Here is a 13,502-nt window from a genome sequence, read left to right on the forward strand (position 1 = left end):
GCGACCAGTTTGAACTGGCCTCTGGAGCCAAGGTAAACCGGGGCAAGAGCGAGGCCATGTTCTTTGGGAACTGGGCCGACCGGTCCTTTGTCCCCTTCACTGTCAGGTCAGATTACCTGAAGGTGCTGGGGATATGGTTCGGAGCTGCTGGGGCGTGCACCAAAAACTGGGAGGAGCGCATAGGAAAGGTAAGACAGAAACTGGGCTGGTGGGAGCAACGCTCCCTCTCCATTGCGGGCAAAACCCTGGTCATCAGGTGTGAGGTACTCTCGGTGCTACTGTACGTGGCGCAGGTCTGGCCCATAACCCGACCCTACGCCACAGCAGTCACCCGGGCCATCTTCAAATTTATCTGGCGATCCAAGATGGACCGTGTCCGAAGGGACACCATGTACAAACCTCTGGAGAAGGGAGGGCGGAACGTACCCAACGCCTCCCTCATCCTGCTGGCCACCTTTGTGTCCAGCTGCATCAAGCTGTGCGTGGACCCCCAGTATGCAAACACCAAGTGTCACTACATACTGAGGTTCTACCTGTCCCCGGTGTTGCGAAGGATGGGCCTGGCCTCATTGCCGCGGAACGCTCCAAGTAGTTGGACCGTACCGTACCACCTGTCCTTCGTGGAAAAGTTTTTGAAGAAAAACACCTTTGACCACAAGGCAATGAAGCAGTGGTCAGCACGTAATGTCCTCGAGGCCCTCAGGGAAAAGGAGACCGTGGAGGACGTTGGATGGTTCCCTGAGCAGACTGCCAGAGTCATCTGGCAGAACGCCTCATCACCAGAACTTTCAAACAAGCACCAAGACCTAGCTTGGCTGGTGGTCAGATTCTTCATGCACACCCGAAGGCTCTGCACCAATGCACGCTGCCCTCGGAGTGGCTGTGGGGGAAATGAGACGGTCACACACCTCCTTGTGGAATGTGCCTTTGCAAAGAAGGTCTGGAGAGAGATGCAGTGGTATTTGTCAAGGTTTATCCCAAACAGATCTGTGACACAGGACTCTGTGCTCTACGGACTGTTTCCAGGGACACACACCGAGACAAATATCAACTGCTGCTGGAAGGTCATCAACTCGGTAAAAGACGCTCTTTGGTCTGCCCGAAACTTGCTGATCTTCCAGTGCAAAGAATTGTCCTCGACCGAGTGTTGCAGACTGGCACATTCCAAGGTCCAGGACTACGTGCTGAGGGACGCACTCAAGCTTGGGGCAGCTGCCGCCAAGGCGCAATGGGGAAAGACCACAGTGTAAAGTCTTTCCAGCAAACGTACACCGAGGGGCGCGTAACAGTGTAAAGCCCCTCGGTCTGGGCAACCAACACTCCAATGTATAAAACAAACATGCCACTGTAAATATTTAAGAAGGAATTGTAATGTAAAGAGTGATATTTGTACGACAATATCATAATTGAATGAAAGAAAGTCAAGGCAACATGTAACCCTGCCGAAAATGTACAGTCAAGACAATTTGAAATGTTTCTGAAATGCTCATGATAAATTTTTATGAATAAAGTATATTTTTTTGAATAAAAAAAAAAAAAAAAAATCTGTTCTTATCAGTTTAATATCTGATATGTCCTCAATCTGGGGACCAAATATTAAATTGATTTTTAGGACTCGGAGATGGTTCAGGGGCTTGCTCCTTCCGCTCCACGCATCAACCTGGTCTTGCAGTGCTTCCAGGAATGGTGCCCTCTCCCAGCTTTCGGGCGCAAAATGTATAAAAGCAGAAAATGCCGCAAAAACCTGGCTTCCCCTTTTCTCTCTTGTCCAGTTGTCTCATCCTGACCAATTTAAGGCCTTTCAGGCTCCAAAGCATTGCTAGCTTTTCTGCTGGCGGGAGCTTCGTGCACGAATGTTGCGAGCCGATGGACTCGTGGACTTGCGGCAGCCAGGCTCCGTTTTCAGCTCATATGCCACACAGATTTCCGGCTGCTTTTTACAGGCCACTCACCTTCACACTCGGATGCCGATTTGCCTACTCCTCACTTCAGTTACCACATCCCTTCATCCTGCACAACGGGGAAGTGTGGCGACAGACTGAACGGCATTCTCTTTGAATGTCGGTGGACGAGGAGGACAAGAGCCATTGCCGGAAAATATGGGCTATCGCTTCTCGGCCTTTTGGCTAAGATCAAGTGTAGTCTCATTTGATCGAGGGAAGCTGAGGATTTCGATGACGATCGTGGATTGGAGAACTCGGAGGGATTGAACTCGCCAAAGAAGAAACGTTTGGAGCTTGGCTGCTATTGGTGGATCTACATGCTGGCCTAAACCTCGGGTTTAGGCCTAACGCCGATACAGTTTCACACCCAACGTACGAGCTATGGATGCAGCTGCATCCCGACCACCAGGCTGGGGCGTGCGAAACACTGTCCGAGTCACAGTGAAGAAAACGGATGGAGAGTCACCTTTGGACCGGAAACACTTCGTGAAGAAGGTGCTGCTCGAGTGCTGTGGGTTTAAAGCAACAGAGATCTTCTGCTTGCAAAACTTCCCCAAGAATGGTTTCTTTGATGTCACCTTCAAGAACGTCGCAGCGTGCATCAAATTCTTGAACGTCTTCAAGGAAAAAGGTAACCAGAGTCCCTTGTCGATCCTGACTGCGGAACCTCTGTTTACGCTACCGGCACAGCGAAATCGGGTTGTTACACTGCACACGTACAACCCCCACGTCCCTGTATCTGATGTGCTCACGTTCCTCGCCAGGTACGCTGAGCTGAAAAGTGACAGCGTGCAAGTGAAAGACACCTTCGGCATCTGGACAAGTGAGCACCAGGTCAAGGTGACCCTAAGAACGGACAGCAACGGAGCCATCCTGCATCCCCCCTCCAATTTCGCTATTGGAGTAAATCGTGGCTACCTCTACTACGTGGGACAGCCACGAGTATGCCACACCTGTGGCAAAACGGGGCACGTTGCCGCAAACTGCAGTGTGACCTTCTGCAAGAACTGCAGGCAGGAGGGACACATGACTAAGGACTGCAAAGAAGACAAGTGCTGCAACCTGTGTGGGGAGGCCGGCCATCTTTACAGGGCCTGCCCGAAACGCGGGGCAACATACGCTGAAATCATCAGCAGCGGAGTTAAAAAGGCGACCAGAGAGGAGGTGCATACACCCTCCACCGAAAAAGACACCACGGCTCAGAATGAGAAAAAGCAACAAAAGGGCCCCCAACAAAAAGAAGAGGCCCCAGCACCTCCTGACAACCCAACCCCAGCCCCATCTGATGAGGAACACTCAATGGAAGAGGAAGAGGATGGGACAAAGAATAAAGAGCCCTGGGAAACAGTGAACAGGGACAAACGAAAGCGGAAACAAAAAAACAAACTGAAGAACCCCCCGAGGTTGTAGTGGCAAAAAGCGACACCTCTCAGCCGGCGCACTTAGCGCCGACACCTCATCCGATGAGGGAAAACAGGACAAGAATCGGCATCAAATAAAGAGGCAAAGCACCAACGTAGAACGGAAGGCACAGACCCCCCCAGACCACCGACCGGGAAGGAAACAAGGTCACAGACCAACCCCCGATAGTAACGAGCAGCAACAACCCAGGTGAAGACCGGCCTGCAACCCCAACACCTACTGACTGCCATGACGAACGCCAGGGCTACATCACCCCCCCAATGCATCTGCATCAAAATCACGGGGCCAGTACGGACCAGAACAGCTTTCTCAGCCCTGCAACTGTGCTAAAGTTTGCGAGCACCACCGGCATGCTGGGGAACATCGAACAGCTGGAACAGCCAACTGTATAGACTCTAGACTCTTGAGACTGGTAAATCTACCTTTTTTATAATGGGTTTAAAAATTGCATCCATAAATGTGCGAAGCATCAAAGATACTTCGCGGTGTGTAGCCACACTCAACTATTTGGCAAATGTAAAAGCTGACCTACTGTTCCTGCAGGAGTGCGGAATTCCGCACCTCAGCAACTACAGGCGCTGGTCGAGCTGGTGGTCCCACGGGCCATCCATCTGGTCAGGAGGAAACGACTGCCGTTCCTCCGGCCTGGGTATTCTGCTGCGGGGAGGCAACTTCACCATCTCCGACGTTAAGGAGGTGGTGGGCGGGCGCCTCCTCGTAGCAGACGTGAAATACAAAAACACCCCTCTCAGACTTATTAATGTGTACGCCCCGGCCGTAAAAAGTGAGCGGCTGGCAGTCCTTCAGCAACTCCCACTGCTGTTGGCCACCTCCAAGCCGGTCATCCTGGGTGGTGACTTCAACTGCATCATCGTTGCGGCTGGACGATCCAGCAAAGCCGATAGCAAACTAGACGCTACGTCCAGACTCCTGATGGAAACGGTAAAAGACGCCAAGCTGCTCGACGTCTGCAGCAACCCTGCAGACGGCGCGCAGCGTAGATACACATGGTCACGGCCAGACGGGTCCGTCCGCTCCAGGATAGACTTCTTTTTTGTGTCCCGAGCTTTCACGGTCAGGTCCACCGACGTAACGCCGGTGTTCTTCTCTGACCACTGCCTCCTACTGGCCGACTGCCACCTGCAGGAAGACCAGGGGGTAGGCAGGGGGACGTGGAAGATAAATGTAAAACTGCTGACCCCTGAGAACATCGAGGAACTCAGGAGGGATTACAAAGGTTGGAGAACCGTGAAACCCCTCTTTGAGGCCCCACATCTCTGGTGGGAAGCAATCAAGGGGAATATCAAGAGGTTTTTCATCCTCAAGGGCGTTCAAAAGGTGAGAGAGAGACGAGGGGTCATGTCCAGGCTCCAGAAAAGTATGCAAAATTTGCTCCAGCTGCAGTCGATGGGGGTGGATGTCAAGGAGGATCTCCAAGAGGTGAAGAGCCAGCAAGCCTCGCTCTACACCTCGGAGGCCTCCAAGGTTATCTTCCGTTCCGGAGTCCGCTCCGTGGAGCAGGACGAAAAGTGCTCACGCTTCTTCTTCCAAAAGGTGCACAGAGACACCTCTGTGATCAGCAGCCTGAAGGAAGAAGATGGCTCTGAAAAGTCATCGCAGTCTGACATCCTGAGGATCAGCCAATCCTTTTATGCCGGACTGTATGACCTGAAGCCAACAGATAGCACTGTTTCCCAGACTTTCCTGTCGACTATCACGGAGGTCATAGGCGACAGCGAGCTGGAAAACCTGGACAAACCACTAACTCTGGACGAGCTGACAAAGGCCGCCAAGTCCTTCGAGACGAGTAGAACTCCCGGAAGCGACGGCTTACCGGTTGAGTTGTATTCGGCTCTGTGGGACTGGATGGGCCCAGACCTGCTGGAAGTGTACGAGAGTATGCTTCTGGAAGGCAGCATGTCAGAGTCCATGAGGAAAGGCATCATCACCCTAATCTACAAGCAGAAGGGGGAAAGGGAAGAAATTCGAAATTGGCGACCCATTTCACTGTTGAATGTGGACTACAAAATTCTAGCAAAGGTCATCGCCAATCGGGTCAGGTCTGCTCTGGAGTCGGTGATCCACCCTGACCAGACCTGTGCTGTACCCGGCAGGAAGATCTCTGATAGCCTCGCGCTACTCAGGGATACGATCGCCTACGTGCAGGACAGGGGGGTGGACACTTGCCTCATCAGCCTTGACCAGGAGAAGGCTTTTGACAGAATATCGCACACCTACATGATGGATGTGCTCTCCAAAATGGTGTTTGGGGAGGGAATTCGCAATTGGATCAAACTGCTCTACACAAACATCTATAGCGCAGTCTCAATCAATGGGTGGGAATCAGAAAAGTTCCAGATCAGATCTGGAGTCAGGCAGGGCTGCCCTCTCTCCTCTGCCCTTTTTGTGTGCTGCATAGAACCTTTTGCCGAGTCCATCAGGAGGGATCCGGGCATAAGAGGAGTGACGATCCCAGGCAGTGGAGGCATGCAAGTCAAGGCCTCCCTGTACATGGACGACGTTGCCGTCTTCTGCTCGGATCCTGCGTCTGTACGCAGGCTCTTGACCACCTGCGACCAGTTTGAACTGGCCTCTGGAGCCAAGGTAAACCGGGGCAAGAGCGAGGCCATGTTCTTTGGGAACTGGGCCGACCGGTCCTTTGTCCCCTTCACTGTCAGGTCAGATTACCTGAAGGTGCTGGGGATATGGTTCGGAGCTGCTGGGGCGTGCACCAAAAACTGGGAGGAGCGCATAGGAAAGGTAAGACAGAAACTGGGCTGGTGGGAGCAACGCTCCCTCTCCATTGCGGGCAAAACCCTGGTCATCAGGTGTGAGGTACTCTCGGTGCTACTGTACGTGGCGCAGGTCTGGCCCATAACCCGACCCTACGCCACAGCAGTCACCCGGGCCATCTTCAAATTTATCTGGCAATCCAAGATGGACCGTGTCCGAAGGGACACCATGTACAAACCTCTGGAGAAGGGAGCGCGGAACGTACCCAACGCCTCCCTCATCCTGTTGGCCACCTTTGTGTCCAGCTGCATCAAGCTGTGCGTGGACCCCCAGTATGCAAACACCAAGTGTCACTACATACTGAGGTTCTACCTGTCCCCGGTGTTGCGAAGGATGGGCCTGGCCTCATTGCCGCGGAACGCTCCAAGTAGTTGGACCGTACCGTACCACCTGTCCTTTGTGGAAAAGTTTTTGAAGGAAAACACCTTTGACCACAAGGCAATGAAGCAGTGGTCAGCACGTAATGTCCTCGAGGCCCTCAGGGAAAAGGAGACCGTGGAGGACGTTGGATGGTTCCCTGAGCAGACTGCCAGAGTCATCTGGCAGAACGCCTCATCACCAGAACTTTCAAACAAGCACCAAGACCTAGCTTGGCTGGTGGTGAGAAGGGCCCTCCCTGTCAGATTCTTCATGCACACCCGAAGGCTCTGCACCAATGCACGCTGCCCTCGGAGTGGCTGTGGGGGAAATGAGACGGTCACACACCTCCTTGTGGAATGTGCCTTTGCAAAGAAGGTCTGGAGAGAGATGCAGTGGTATTTGTCAAGGTTTATCCCAAACAGATCTGTGACACAGGACTCTGTGCTCTACGGACTGTTTCCAGGGACACACACCGAGACAAATATCAACTGCTGCTGGAAGGTCATCAACTCGGTAAAAGACGCTCTTTGGTCTGCCCGAAACTTGCTGATCTTCCAGTGCAAAGAATTGTCCTCGACCGAGTGTTGCAGACTGGCACATTCCAAGGTCCAGGACTACGTGCTGAGGGAAGCACTCAAGCTTGGGGCAGCTGCCGCCAAGGCGCAATGGGGAAAGACCACTGTGTAAAGTCTTTCCAGCAAATGTACACCGAGGGGCGCGTAACAGTGTAAAGCCCCTCGGTCTGGGCAACCAACACTCCAATGTATAAAACAAACATGACAATGTAAATATTTAAGAAGGAATTGTAATGTAAAGAGTGATATGTGTATGACAATATCAAAATTGAATGAAAGAAAGTCAAGGCAACATGTAACCCTGCCGGAAATGTACAGTCAAGACAATTTGAAAGGTTTCTGTAATGCTCATGATAAATTTTTATGAATAAAGTATATTTTTTTGAAAAAAAAAAAAAAAAAAAAAAAATCTGTTCTTATCAGTTTAATATCTGATATGTCCTCAATCTGGGGACCGAATATTAAATTGATTTTTAGGACTCGGAGATGGTTCAGGGGCTTGCTCCTTCCGCTCCACGCATCAACCTGGTCTTGCAGTGCTTCCAGGAATGGTGCCCTCTCCCCGCTTTGGGGCGCCAAATGTATAAAAGCAGAAAATGCCGCAAAACCTGGCTTACCCTTTTCTCTCTTGTCCAGTTGTCTCATCCTGACCAATTTAAGGCTTTTCAGGCTCCAAAGCATTGCTAGCTTTTCTGCTGTCGGGAGCTCCGTGCACGAATGTTGTGAGCCGATGGACTCGCGGACTTGCGGCAGCCAGGCTCCGTTTTCAGCTGATATGCCACACAGATTTCCTGCTGCTCTTTACAGGCCACTCACCTTCACACTCGGATGCCGACTTGCCTTCTCCTCACTTCAGTTACCACATCCCTTCATCCTGCACAACGGGGAAGTGTGGCGACAGACTGAACGGCATTCTCTTTGGATGTAGGTATACCTTCACGGCGTCTCTTTTCGTTCTCCTGACTCCACGACCAACACGCTAGGGTGGAGCTCAGGGAGACTAGACATTGCCCCCTGTTGGATACCGCCAGTACTTGCTGCTTGCACGGATTGTCCTTTTTTCGGCAAAGGTGGAGATTTCTTCCACTCCCTCCGTTGGGTGTCACTGGCCTTCACAGCGTCTCCATTTCATCTGGTGACGACAGGGGACGGCTTGCCAGACGATGTCTTCGTGTTGTGTTTTACTGGTTCTGCATGCACAGACTCCACCGTGCTCGGCCAAGCTGGAGGTTTCTTGACCAACAGTGAGCGTAGACTAAAAGTTCCAAAGCACAGTCGAGCGCAGCAAGGTGCACCTGAATGTCGGTGGATGAGGAGGACAAGAGCCATTGCCGGAAAATATGGGCTATCGCTTCTCGGCCTTTTGGCTCAGATCAAGTGTAGTATCTGTTCTTATCAGTTTAATATCTGATATGTTCTCAATATGGAGTCCGAATATTAAATTGATTTTTAGGACTCGGAGGTGGTTCAGGGGCTTGCTCCTTCCGCTCCACGCATCAACCTGGTCTTGCAGTGCTTCCAGGAATGGTGCCTTCACCCCGCTTTGGGGCGGAAATGTATAAAAGCAGAAAATGCCGCAAAACCTGCCTACCCCTTTTCTCTGTTGTCCAGTTGCCTCATCTTGACCAATTTAAGGCATTTCAAGCTCCAAAGCATTGCTAGCTTTTCTGCTGGCGGGAGCTTCGTGCACGAATGTTGTGAGCCGATGGACTCGCGGACTTGCGGCAGCCAGGCTCCGTTTTCAGCTGATATGCCACACAGATTTCCTGCTGCTTTTTACAGGCCACTCACCCTCACCCTCGGATGCCGACTTGCCTTCTCCTCACTTCAGTTACCACATCCCTTCATCCTGCACAACGGCGAAGTGTGGCGACAGACTGAACGGCATCCTGTTTGGATGTAGGTACACCTTCACGGCGTCTCTTTTCGTTCTCCTGACTCCACGACCAACACGCCAGGGTGGAGCTCAGGGAGACTAGACATTGCCCTCTGTTGGATTCCGCCAGTGCTTGCTGCTTGCACGGATTGCCCTTTGTTCGGCAAAGGTGGAGATGACTTCGACTCCCTCCGTTGGGTGTCACTGGGCCTTCACAGCGTCTCCATTTCATCTGGTGACGACAGGGGACGGCTTGCCAGACGATGTGTTCGTGTTGTGTTTACTGGTTCTGCATGCACAGACTCCACCGTGCTCGGCCAAGCTGGATGTCTCTTGACCAACAGTGAGCGTAGACTAAAAGTTCCAAAGCACAGTCCAGCGCAGCAAGGTGCACCTGAATGTCGGTGGATGAGGAGGACACGAGCCATTGCCGGAAAATATGGGTTATCGCTTCTCGGCCTTTTGGCTCAGATCAAGTGTAGTATCTGTTCTTATCAGTTTAATATCTGATATGCCCTCAATCTGGGGACCGAATGTTAAATTGATTTTTAGGACTCGGAGATGGTTCAGGGGCTTGCTCCATCCGCTCCACGCATCAACCTGGTCTTGCCGTGCTTCCAGGAATGTTGCCCTCTCCCCGCTTTGGGGCGCTAAAAGCATAAAATGCCGCAAAACGTGGCTTCCGTTTTTCTCTCTTGTCCAGTTGTTTCATCCTGACCAATTTAAGGCCTTTCAGGCTCCAAAGCATTGCTAGCTTTTCTGCTGGCGGGAGCTTCGTGCACGAATGTTGCGAGTCGAAGGACTCGAGGACTTTCGGCAGCCAGGCTCCGTTTTCAGCTGATATGCCGCACAGATTTCCTGCTGCTTTTTACAGGCCACTCACCCTCACCCTCGGATGCCGACTTGCCTTCTCCTCACTTCAGTTACCACATCCCTTCATCCTGCACAACGGGATACTGTTGCGACAGACTGAACGGCATCCTGTTTGGATGTAGGTATACCTTCACGGCGTCTCTTTTCGTTCTCCTGACTCCACGACCAACACGCCAGGGTGGAGCTCAGGGAGACTAGACATTGCCCTCTGTTGGATTCCGCCAGTACTTGCTGTTTGCACGGATTGCCCTTTGTTCGGCAAAGGTGGAGATGACTTCGACTCCCTCTGTTGGGTGTCACTGGGCCTTCACAGCGTCTCCATTCCATCTGGTGACGACAGGGGACGGCTTGCCAGACGATGTCTTCGTGTTGTGTTTACTGGTTCTGCATGCACAGACTCCACCGTGCTCGGCCAAGCTGGAAGTCTCTTGACCAACAGTGAGCGTAGACTAAAAGTTCCAATGCACAGTCGAGCGCAGTAAGGTGCACCTGAATGTCGGTGGATGAGGAGGACAAGAGCCATTGCCGGAAAATATGGGTTATCGCTTCTCGGCCTTTTGGCTCAGATCAAGTGTAGTATCTGTTCTTATCAGTTTAATATCTGTTATGTCCTCAATCTGGGGACCGAATATTAAATTGATTTTTAGGATTCGGAGATGGTTCAGGGGCTTGCTCCTTCCGCTCCACGCATCAACCTGGTCTTGCAGTGCTTCCAGGAATGGTGCCCTCTCCCCGCTTTGGGGCGCAAAATGTATAAAAGCAGAAAATGCCGCAAAACCTGGCTTCCCCTTTTCTCTCTTGTCCAGTTGTCTCATCCTGACCAATTTAAGGCCTTTCAGGCTCCAAAGCATTGCTAGCTTTTCTGCTGGCGGGAGCTTCGTGCACGAATGTTGCGAGCCGATGGACTCGCGGACTTGCGGCAGCCAGGCTCCGTTTTCAGCTGATATGCCACACAGATTTCCTGCTGCTTTTTACAGGCCACTCACCTTCACACTCGGATGCCGACTTGCCTACTCCTCACTTCAGTTACCACATCCCTTCATCCTGCACAACGGGGAAGTGTGGCGACAGACTGAACGGCATCCTGTTTGGATGTAGGTATACCTTCACGGCGTCTCTTTTCTTTCTCCTGACTCCACGACCAACACGCTAGGGTGGAGCTCAGGGAGACTAGACATTGCCCCCTGTTGGATACCGCCAGTACTTGCTGCTTGCACGGATTGTCCTTTGTTCGGCAAAGGTGGAGATTTCTTCCACTCCCTCCGTTGGGTGTCACTGGCCTTCACAGCGTCTCCATTTCATCTGGTGACGACAGGGGACGGCTTGCCAGACGATGTCTTCGTGTTGTGTTTTACTGGTTCTGCATGCACAGACTCCACCGTGCTCGGCCAAGCTGGAGGTTTCTTGACCAACAGTGAGCGTAGACTAAAAGTTCCAAAGCACAGTCGAGCGCAGCAAGGTGCACGTGAATGTCGGTGGATGAGGAGGACAAGAGCCATTTCCGGAAAATATGGGCTATCGCTTCTCGGCCTTTTGGCTCAGATCACGTGTAGTATCTGTTCTTATCAGTTTAATATCTGATATGTCCTCAATATGGAGACCGAATATTCAATTGATTTTTAGGACCCGGAGATGGTTCAGGGGCTTGCTCCTTCCGCTCCACGCATCAACCTGGGCTTGCAGTGCTTCCAGGAATGGTGCCTTCACCCCGCTTTGGGGCGGAAATGTATAAAAGCAGAAAATGCCGCAAAACCTACCTACCCCTTTTCTCTGTTGTCCAGTTGCCTCATCTTGACCAATTTAAGGCATTTCAAGCTCCAAAGCATTGCTAGCTTTTCTGCTGGCGGGAGCTTCGTGCACTAATGCTGCGAGCCGATGGACTCGAGGACTTTCGGCAGCCAGGCTCCGTTTTCAGCTGATATGCCACACAGATTTCCTGCTGCTTTTTACAGGCCACTCACCTTCACACTCGGATGCCGACTTGCCTTCTCCTCACTTCAGTTACCACATCCCTTCATCCTGCACAACGGGGAAGTGTGGCGACAGACTGAACGGCATCCTGTTTGGATGTAGGTACACCTTCACGGCGTCTCTTTTCGTTCTCCTGACTCCACGACCAACACGCCAGGGTGGAGCTCAGGGAGACTAGACATTGCCCTCTGTTGGATTCCGCCAGTACTTGCTGCTTGCACGGATTGCCCTTTGTTCGGCAAAGGTGGAGATTACTTCGACTCCCTCCGTTGGGTGTCACTGGGCCTTCACAGCGTCTCCATTTCATCTGGTGACGATAGGGGACGGCTTGCCAGACGATGTCTTCGTGTTGTGTTTTACTGGTTCTGCATGCACAGACTCCACCGTGCTCGGCCAAGCTGGAGGTTTCTTGACCAACAGTGAGCGTAGACTAAAAGTTCCAAAGCGCAGTCGAGCGCAGCAAGGTGCACCTGAATGTCGGTGGACGAGGAGGACAAGAGCCATTGCAGGAAAATATGGGCTATCGCTTCTCGGCCTGTTGGCTCAGATCAAGTGTAGTATCTGTTCTTATCAGTTTAATATCTGATATGTCCTCAATCTGGGGACCGAAGGTTAAATTGATTTTTAGTACTCGGAGATGGTTCAGGGGCTTGCTCCGTACGCTCCACGCATCAACCTGGTCTTGCAGTGCTTCCAGGAATGGTGCCTTCACCCTGCTTTGGGGCGCAAATGTATAAAAGCAGAAAATGCCGCAAAACCTGCCTACCCCTTTTCTTTGTTGTCCAGTTGCTTCATCCTGACCAATTTAAGGCATTTCAAGCTCCAAAGCATTGCTAGCTTTTCTGCTGGCGGGAGCTTCGTGCACTAATGCTGCGAGCCGATGGACTCGAGGACTTTCGGCAGCCAGGCTCCGTTTTCAGCTGATATGCCACGCAGATTTCCTGCTGCTCTTTACAGGCCACTCACCTTCACACTCGGATGCCGACTTGCCTTCTCCTCACTTCAGTTACCACATCCCTTCATCCTGCACAACGGGGAAGTGTGGCGACAGACTGAACGGCATTCTCTTTGGATGTAGGTATACCTTCACGGCGTCTCTTTTCGTTCTCCTGACTCCACGACCAACACGCTAGGGTGGAGCTCAGGGAGACTAGACATTGCCCCCTGTTGGATACCGCCAGTACTTGCTGCTTGCACGGATTGTCCTTTGTTCGGCAAAGGTGGAGATTTCTTCCACTCCCTCCGTTGGGTGTCACTGGGCCTTCACAGCGTCTCCATTTCATCTGGTGACGACAGGGGACGGCTTGCCAGACGATGTCTTCGTGTTGTGTTTTACTGGTTCTGCATGCACAGACTCCACCGTGCTCGGCCAAGCTGGAGGTTTCTTGACCAACAGTGAGCGTAGACTAAAAGTTCCAAAGCACAGTCGAGCGCAGCAAGGTGCACCTGAATATCGGTGGATGAGGAGGACAAGAGCCATTGCCGGAAAATATGGGCTATCGCTTCTCGGCCTTTTGGCTCAGATCAAGTGTAGTATCTGTTCTTATCAGTTTAATATCTGATATTTCCTCAATATGGAGACCGAACATTAAATTGATTTTTAGGACTCGGAGATGGTTCAGGGGCTTGCTCCTTCCGCTCCACGCATCAACCTGGGCTTGCAGTGCTTCCAGGAATGGTGCCTTCACC

General features: G+C 51.9%; 8 non-coding genes across 8 annotated transcripts; all 8 read left to right on the top strand.

Annotated features, from left to right (window-relative positions):
- The first annotated feature begins 1,512 nt into the window (after positions 1 to 1,512).
- On the top strand, positions 1,513 to 1,697 carry LOC140397120 (U2 spliceosomal RNA). The gene has a single exon (XR_011936715.1). It is a non-coding gene; the product is annotated as a U2 spliceosomal RNA (small nuclear RNA).
- A 5,770-nt stretch (positions 1,698 to 7,467) lies between these two features.
- On the top strand, positions 7,468 to 7,655 carry LOC140397162 (U2 spliceosomal RNA). Its single transcript, XR_011936734.1, has one exon. It is a non-coding gene; the product is annotated as a U2 spliceosomal RNA (small nuclear RNA).
- A 785-nt stretch (positions 7,656 to 8,440) lies between these two features.
- LOC140397688 (U2 spliceosomal RNA) lies at positions 8,441 to 8,631 on the top strand. Its single transcript, XR_011937120.1, has one exon. It is a non-coding gene; the product is annotated as a U2 spliceosomal RNA (small nuclear RNA).
- A 784-nt stretch (positions 8,632 to 9,415) lies between these two features.
- LOC140397712 (U2 spliceosomal RNA) lies at positions 9,416 to 9,606 on the top strand. Its single transcript, XR_011937143.1, has one exon. It is a non-coding gene; the product is annotated as a U2 spliceosomal RNA (small nuclear RNA).
- A 777-nt stretch (positions 9,607 to 10,383) lies between these two features.
- LOC140397478 (U2 spliceosomal RNA) lies at positions 10,384 to 10,574 on the top strand. Its single transcript, XR_011936914.1, has one exon. It is a non-coding gene; the product is annotated as a U2 spliceosomal RNA (small nuclear RNA).
- A 785-nt stretch (positions 10,575 to 11,359) lies between these two features.
- LOC140397762 (U2 spliceosomal RNA) lies at positions 11,360 to 11,550 on the top strand. The gene has a single exon (XR_011937190.1). It is a non-coding gene; the product is annotated as a U2 spliceosomal RNA (small nuclear RNA).
- Positions 11,551 to 12,335: 785 nt separating this feature from the next.
- On the top strand, positions 12,336 to 12,526 carry LOC140397598 (U2 spliceosomal RNA). Its single transcript, XR_011937031.1, has one exon. It is a non-coding gene; the product is annotated as a U2 spliceosomal RNA (small nuclear RNA).
- Positions 12,527 to 13,311: 785 nt separating this feature from the next.
- Positions 13,312 to 13,502, top strand: LOC140397674 (U2 spliceosomal RNA). The gene has a single exon (XR_011937107.1). It is a non-coding gene; the product is annotated as a U2 spliceosomal RNA (small nuclear RNA).

The sequence above is a fragment of the Scyliorhinus torazame genome, chromosome 20, assembly GCF_047496885.1.
Source record: "Scyliorhinus torazame isolate Kashiwa2021f chromosome 20, sScyTor2.1, whole genome shotgun sequence".
NCBI classification, from domain to species: Eukaryota; Metazoa; Chordata; class Chondrichthyes; order Carcharhiniformes; family Scyliorhinidae; genus Scyliorhinus; species Scyliorhinus torazame.